The sequence below is a fragment of the Gossypium arboreum genome, chromosome 13 (genome assembly GCF_025698485.1).
Source record: "Gossypium arboreum isolate Shixiya-1 chromosome 13, ASM2569848v2, whole genome shotgun sequence".
NCBI classification, from domain to species: domain Eukaryota; kingdom Viridiplantae; phylum Streptophyta; class Magnoliopsida; order Malvales; family Malvaceae; genus Gossypium; species Gossypium arboreum.
Window position 1 is genome coordinate 10211707 of NC_069082.1, and position 7401 is coordinate 10219107.

The 7401-nt window shown below is 33.1% G+C and overlaps 1 non-coding gene across 1 annotated transcript; it reads left to right on the top strand.

Annotated features, from left to right (window-relative positions):
* The first annotated feature begins 797 nt into the window (after positions 1-797).
* Positions 798-903, top strand: LOC128287007 (small nucleolar RNA R71). Its single transcript, XR_008277707.1, has one exon. It is a non-coding gene; the product is annotated as a small nucleolar RNA R71 (small nucleolar RNA).
* Positions 904-7401: the final 6498 nt, after the last annotated feature.

Here is a 7401-nt window from a genome sequence, read left to right on the forward strand (position 1 = left end):
CAGTTTCTTGCATCAATTCTGGCTCAGGCGCAATGAATCCTTCCTTATCTTGAGTACTAATTGCGTTGAGGTGTTCCCTTGGATTAGGTTCAGTATTACTTGGTAAGCTACCTTGTGGTCGTTCAGAGATTAGTTTGGATAGCTGGCCTATCTGAGTTTCGAGCCCTTAGATCGATGCTTGTTGATTCTTAAGTGCTGTCTCGGTATTTTAGAAATGGGTTTCTGATACCGAGATGAATTTAGAGAGCATCTCTTCAAGGTTCAGTTTCTTCTCTTGTTGATAAGGTGGCTATTAAAAACCCTGTGGATTTTGTGGCTTTTGATTCCCTTGACCACCCTAGGAGAAATTTGGGCGGTTCCTCCAACCTGTATTATAAGTATTACTGTATGGGTTATTTTGAGATCTAAAGTTATTGTTACCCATATAGTTGACTTGTTCCTCTTCGGTTGTAGGATTGAAGGATTGATATTCTGTATGCACACCTCCTCCACTTGAGTTACACCTCATTATTTAATATACCTGCGTAGAACCAAGTAAACCATCAATCTTTTTATTGAGAAGTTCTACCTGATTTGATAGCAAAGTAACTGAGTCGACGTTATAAATGCAGGCTGTTTTTGTTGGCTTAGTCCTCATGACTTGCCACTGATAGTTATTCAGTGACATTTCTTCAATGAATTCATAAGCCTCTTCAGGTGTTTTGTTGTTGATAGTTCCTCCAGCAGCTGCGTCAATCATTTGTCTTGTCAAGGGATTCACACCATTGTAAAACATTTGAACTTGCAGCCATAGAGGTAACCCATGGTGAGGGCACCTTCGCAATAGATCCTTGTATCTTTCCCATGCATCGTAAAGTGTTTCTAAGTCCATCTGCACAAAAGAAGAGATATCATTATGTAACTTAGTCATTTTAGCCGGCGAAAAATATTTTAGTAGAAATTTTTCGGTCATTTGTTCCCAAGTAGTGATGGACCCTCGTGGTAACAAGTTCAACCACTGTTTAGCTTTGTTTCTAAGTGAAAAATGGAATAACCGAAGGCGAATGGCATCATCAGAAACGCCATTAATTTTGAAAGTATCGCAAAACTCCAGAAAATTCGCCAAGTGAGTGTTGGGATCCTCATCCTGCAAACCATCAAACTGAACAAACTGCTGTATCATCTAAATTGTGTTAGGTTTCAGTTTGAAATTATTTGCAGCAATAGCAGGTCTAACTATACTTGACTCAGTTCCTGTTAAAGAAGGTTTAGAATAGTCATATATAGTACGTGGAGCAGGATTTTGATCAGCCGCAATTGCAGGAGGTAGCTGATTGCCTTGGTTTTCAGCCATCTCTTCGGTTGGGGGTTGAGTATCGTCTTCTTGCTTGTTCTCTGTGTATCTTAAGCTTCGCCTTATTTCTCTTTGGTTTCTACAAACTGTGCGATCGATTTCTTCGTCAAAAAGTAATGGTCCCGACGGGTTTCTTCTAGTCATAAACTATAAAAACCTGTCAAGAGAAAGAAAAAGTAATTAATTAGTAATATTAAATTAAATTAAATTGCAAGAAAAATAAATGGTTAAAGTAATAAAAATTGAGTGTTCCTAATATTTTAGTTCCCCGGCAACGGCGCCAAAAACTTTATCGCGAGGTTTCGTGATAGGTTTTAAATATTTATAATTACTCGTTCTTGAACTAACTATTATCGAGATGTAGGAAAGTGTACCTATCGAACAGTAGTATAGTTTTAGCAAGACCGGATTGTCGAACCCAAAGGAACTAAAAGTACTAGTAATGACTGTCTTTTTATTATCTAGCCTAAGAATAATGGGGTTTTGTTTTAATTAACTAATTATCTAAACTAAGAACGCACAGAGAAAAGAATTGGGGAATTGCTTTTGGGAAAATCGATTGACTTGAGACAATACCTAAGGAAAAATTCACCTAAACTTTACTTGTTATTCTAGCTCCGGATCGGACGATTTATTCATTCAACTTGTTCCGTAGAGATCCCTAAGTTATGTTATTTTCCCTATTCAAGACTAATAACGTCTAATCCCTAGATTGAAAAACCGAGACTTTTCTCTAATTAACACTCTAGGGTTGCATTAACTCGATCTATGGATCCCCTTATTAGGTTTCACCTTAATCCGGCAAAATCTTCTCACCCTATTTCTAGGCGCGCAATCAACTCCGCTTAATTATGGAAAATGTATTCTTAGACAGGGTCTATTCCTCCTCTGAATAAGAGCATGTCTTGAATCAGTATCCTGGGATATCAAAACAAGAATTAAGAACACATAATTAAGAACAAGTTAAATATTTATCATACGATTTAGAAAATAATAACAAGATTCGTCTTAGGTTTCATCCCCCTTAGGTATTTAGGGGTTTAGTTCATAACTAAATAAGAAAACATCTCAGAAGAATAAAGAATACAAAACATAAAGAAAACCCAAAACTCTTGAAGGGAAATTGAGGAGAGATCTTCAGTCTTGATGATGAATCCGGCTTTTGAGATGGATCAATCGGTTTCTTTGGAGTAATTCCTTACTCCTCCTTCTCCCATCTCTCTTTTCACCTCTTCTAGGGTGTATTTATAGGCTTTGGAATGCCTATGAGCCCTCAAAAGTGGCCTTTTCCGAATTGGACTCAACTTGGGCTCGGCAGGGACACGCCCGTCTGCGATTACTTCAGGCCGTGTTCAAGCCTGTTAAAATGGCACGGGCATGTACTATACCCGTGTGAATCGTGCTTCAATTCTGCCAAATTGACACGGCCGTGTGGTCTGCCCGTATGAGGAGGTCCAGGTCGTGTTGATTTCGTACTTTGGCCCATTTTCTCTGTTTTTGACCCGTTTCTCATTCCTTTTGCTCTCCTATGCTCTCCTAAGTATAAAACATGGAATTAAAGCATTAGGAGCATCAAATTCACCAATTCTAATGAGAAATCATCCATAAAATTCATTAAACATGGGGTTAAAATATGTATAATTTACAGTTTATCATGTTGCTATAAATTAAATGTTTTACTGTCTGTTCAATTATATATATTGGTTTAAAAAATTAGAGTCACACTGAGCTACCATAAGGTCACTTCCCCTTTCTTTACCTCTCAGGTAACGCGGAGAATTGAGACTCGGAATGGCATCGGTGGAACCTCGGATTAGTAATTTTTTTTATTTTTATTTAAAAGTTCCATTAAAGTTTTACTTAATCGTTTTATTATGGGTTGTAATTATTAACTATTTCTTGCCTTTATATCTTAAGTTTAGGATTGTTTAGCTTATCTTTTCTTAAGCATGATATTTAGTTAAATACTCTGATAATTGTATGCTAAATTGGTTTAGAGAACTATTTTTCATAATTAATTTTTTTCGCTGCTTTATAAAATACTTAAAGTTTTGATAAGTTTTTTTTTCTTATGAACCTTAAACCATTTTTCAAAACCTCATGTTAATAATATTGTAATTAAATTACTAGGAAAAGTCGGTTTCATTAATGAATGCTTTTCCTAAAAACAAAAGAGTATTTTTATACAAATCAACTCAAGCAAAAGAATGGCTTTACAAGATCACTTCAGTAACAAAATGTAACACTTTTGACTTAGACGAAACTCCTAGGTTGGGTCAGTTATTTTTTGTTTGTTGTTTGACAATATAAATTTAGAGAAAACTTTTAAAAATAATATCATAATATTATATTACCTTATTATCTATTAAAATAATCTTGATCACTTTTTGGTGTCATTACTATTTAATATGATTCGACATTACTCTTTTAAAAAATCATTGTGTTAACTCTCCATTCTTATATATATATATATATGTAATTTTAACTTATTAATGCTAAAATCCTCACTTTTTACTAGTAATTTTTTTTAGATATTACTTGATTGAATATGCCTAAACTAAAATTTAATTGGGATATAACTATAATATTGATTAAGTGATAATTAAGATTATTAGAATTCTATTCAAATACTAATTTTATTTTACCTAAATAAAATTAGCATAACTTAAAAAAATAAAAGCAACACAAGTTTTTTATGTCAAAAATTTTAATTAATAATAAATTAAATTAAATTATAATTATAATTTACATATTTTATGTTTAGAATTCTATTCATAAAAATCTATATTAAAATTAACACAAATTTTAACTAATTATTCTAAATTAAATTATAATTATTTTTAAAGTTAATTTAGTAATATGATAAAAAATAAATGATATTCTTGATAGGCCAAAGGTTTTTTTCAAATTCATGCTTATATATATAGATAGATAGACAGATAGTTTAAATGTTTACAATTTTCATTTCAATGAAAATTTTCTATGCTTTATCAAATACACCCTAAAATAAATCATAGATGAAGTAATAAACGAGTTCTATTTAAAATCTTAGTTAACATAGGTTACGAGCTTCAATCCTTGGACAATTCTTATCCCGATCCTTATTAAAAACAACATCAAATACAAAAAATAAAAAATTAAAGGATAAAATAAATTTAGTCTCTAAATTTTTGGATCCATAGTAATTTTGGAACTTGACAATTTTTAATCTAATCCATATGAAAACATGACATTATGATATTATACCACATTATCACTTAAAATTATAATTTTTAAAATAAATTATAATATAATATTAAAATATCACATCATCACATAAACTAAAATAAAAAATATTATTAAAAATATAAAATAAAGTAAATAGTTAGATGTAAGTTATCTCAAAATTTAAAAATTAACTCTAAAAAAAATGAAGACTAACGGAAGTGAATCAATGATTACAAACTTATAATATAAATGTCGACTAACAATTGTGCAATTTCTTTTTCCTTTCATTGAGGAGAATTGGAATCACATATTGTTTTATAAAATCTCAAATGTCCCACGTCGACTAAAATCTTTTTCAATCACTTCTTCATTTCCTTGAGCCTGCATCGACTCTTCCCCTTCATGGGCTATGTTGAGATTCACTAACTTCTCTTCCATCATTCCCACATTAAAAATGTAACATACCAAAAGCCGGATTAGAAGAAATTGATTTGTGAAATTAATAGTAGTCATCTCTCGAATTTGAGTTAAGATTTAGGACATTTTTACAAGAAAATTGATCTGGTTCAATGGTTAATTGTTCTGGTTATGTGTGTGAGGTTTTGGGTTTGAATCCTGTTTCTTGAAATTTTGTTATTTTTATCAAACCCCTATTCTTGATCATCTGGCATAAGTTCTATTTCCAATCAACTGATGACAAGAATGAGCCTGCTGGTTCATTAGCTAAGCATCCGTCTCCTCTGTGGTCTTGTCTTTGAGTCTCTACAAAAGCAATATGGGAATGTTTTTTTTTTTTTTTTTGCAGCCCCGTGAGGTAGTTTTGGTTGGTTTTAAATTAACCAATTCTCTCAGCTTCCTTTTTGGCTTGTTACATTCATTTTATCTTTTTTGTTTTGAGTATCGTCTTTGTGTTTTCTCTTTTTATTTGTTAATTCATCCATCGACGATTTTCTGTTGAATCTTTGAGAGATCTGTCTTTCTAACTCTTTGCGATGTTGATCTATAATCAATCGTGTAAGTATTATCTGTCAAGTTCCTCCGTGAGTTTGTTGTTAGACAGGGTTGTAATTCATCTTTGTGATGAAAACATTGACTTACGTAATATTTTGTTAGGCGAAGGTCTCAAGTTTAATGTTCTCTCGACGACATAAGGTCTGCAAAATTGCAGTTCAATTATCGCTAAGTGCGTAGTATGATTTGGTGTTGTGTGTCTAAGTTCTTCGACATAACTTCGATTTTGGATACTAATCTTAGCGATTGATTTCAAATAAGTCGTCTGATCTATTATTGTAATGTTGTTTAGGGACGGGAATTCATCCTTATTGTCTTTGCATCGGATCTATATCAGATGGGTACCGAAAACCTATTCTTTTTTGAATTCCAGTTGTCAAAAAATGAGACTACCCAAGCCACACAGCCATACGCCAAGTTGTGTGGCAGGTCGTGTAACTCATTATTCACAAAAATGGGAGGCTCATGGGTTAGGCATACGGGCGTGTGCCCAGACCGTGTGAGGTTATGAGATGTGCAGGGTTCACATGGGCCAATGAAATGGGCATGTGTCTAGGCCGTGTAACTCACTATTTGCGAATTAGGACAACAAGGGTAGGTGACACGAGCGTGTGTCAGGCCATGTGGGACACATTGGCAAACACACGGGTGTGTGCCATGTGAAACCACATGGGCCTGAGAACCAATATTAGGAATTTTTCTCTTCGGCTATAAGTGTTGCTCAAAACAAATGCAAACCTACTATAGGGTCCATACGATCTGAATTAGATTATACAACTTGATATTTGATAATCTGATAATGAACAACTTGGGGAGCTGTACGTATGTCTGCTATGCTGAACCTAAGTACATAGGATCTGTCAGAACGTAATGTGCTATTGTATAATATATGTGAATTATCGAGGTAAGATTTGTATTCTGTTAAGTTTTTTGGTACACCTTAACGTTACTCTGTTACTTAAGGACATGTGATATTTGAATATGTTGAATTGATTGGTATTGAATCTTATTTATAACCATGCATGGGACTTCTGTGAAAAATTAAATAAAATAAAATAAATAAAATAAAGAACACACAAATTTTACGTGGAAACCTTTCGGGAAAAAACCACGGGCAGAGGAGAAGAAAATTCACTATGTCGAAAAATTTGAATCGAATACAAGAGGAATAGACTATGTCTATTTATAGGCTTGCAAAGCCATATTCTAGTAGGATTGAAACACCTTATCCTAATCAATATAAAATAGATGAAGTTTAATAAGGTTTAAAAACCTTATTCTAAAATAAAATAAAAGAACTCTAGTTCTATATGGATTTTACTTTTATTTTATTTTCCATCGTATTTCATTTAAATGAGAATTTGGGTCACTTAATTCTAACAATCTCCACATTGACACAAATTCTCAATGAACAAGTTCTTCATCGCGAACTTTCAATAAACAAGTTCTCCACCTCTTCCATAAAACCCCTTAAGGGTTTAACTTCAACAATGAACACCAACCAAGTCTAAGCAATGCTCAAACTTGGTTATAGGAAGTGACTTAGTCATCATATCTGCAGGATTTTCATGAGTACTAATTTTGCTCACAACAATATCACCACGAGCAATAATATCACAAACAAAATGATACGAATATCAATGTGTTTTTTTCTCTCATGAAACATTTGATCTTTTGTACGAAAGACGGCACTCTGACTGTCATAAAATACTGTGCTGATTTGAAGGTCTTCATTGAGTTCACTAAATAGTCCCTTTAACCAAATAGCTTCTTACAAGCCTTAGTAATCGCCATGTACTCAGCTTTAGTGGTAGAGAAAGTGACTGTAGTTTGCAAAGTGGCTTTCCAAC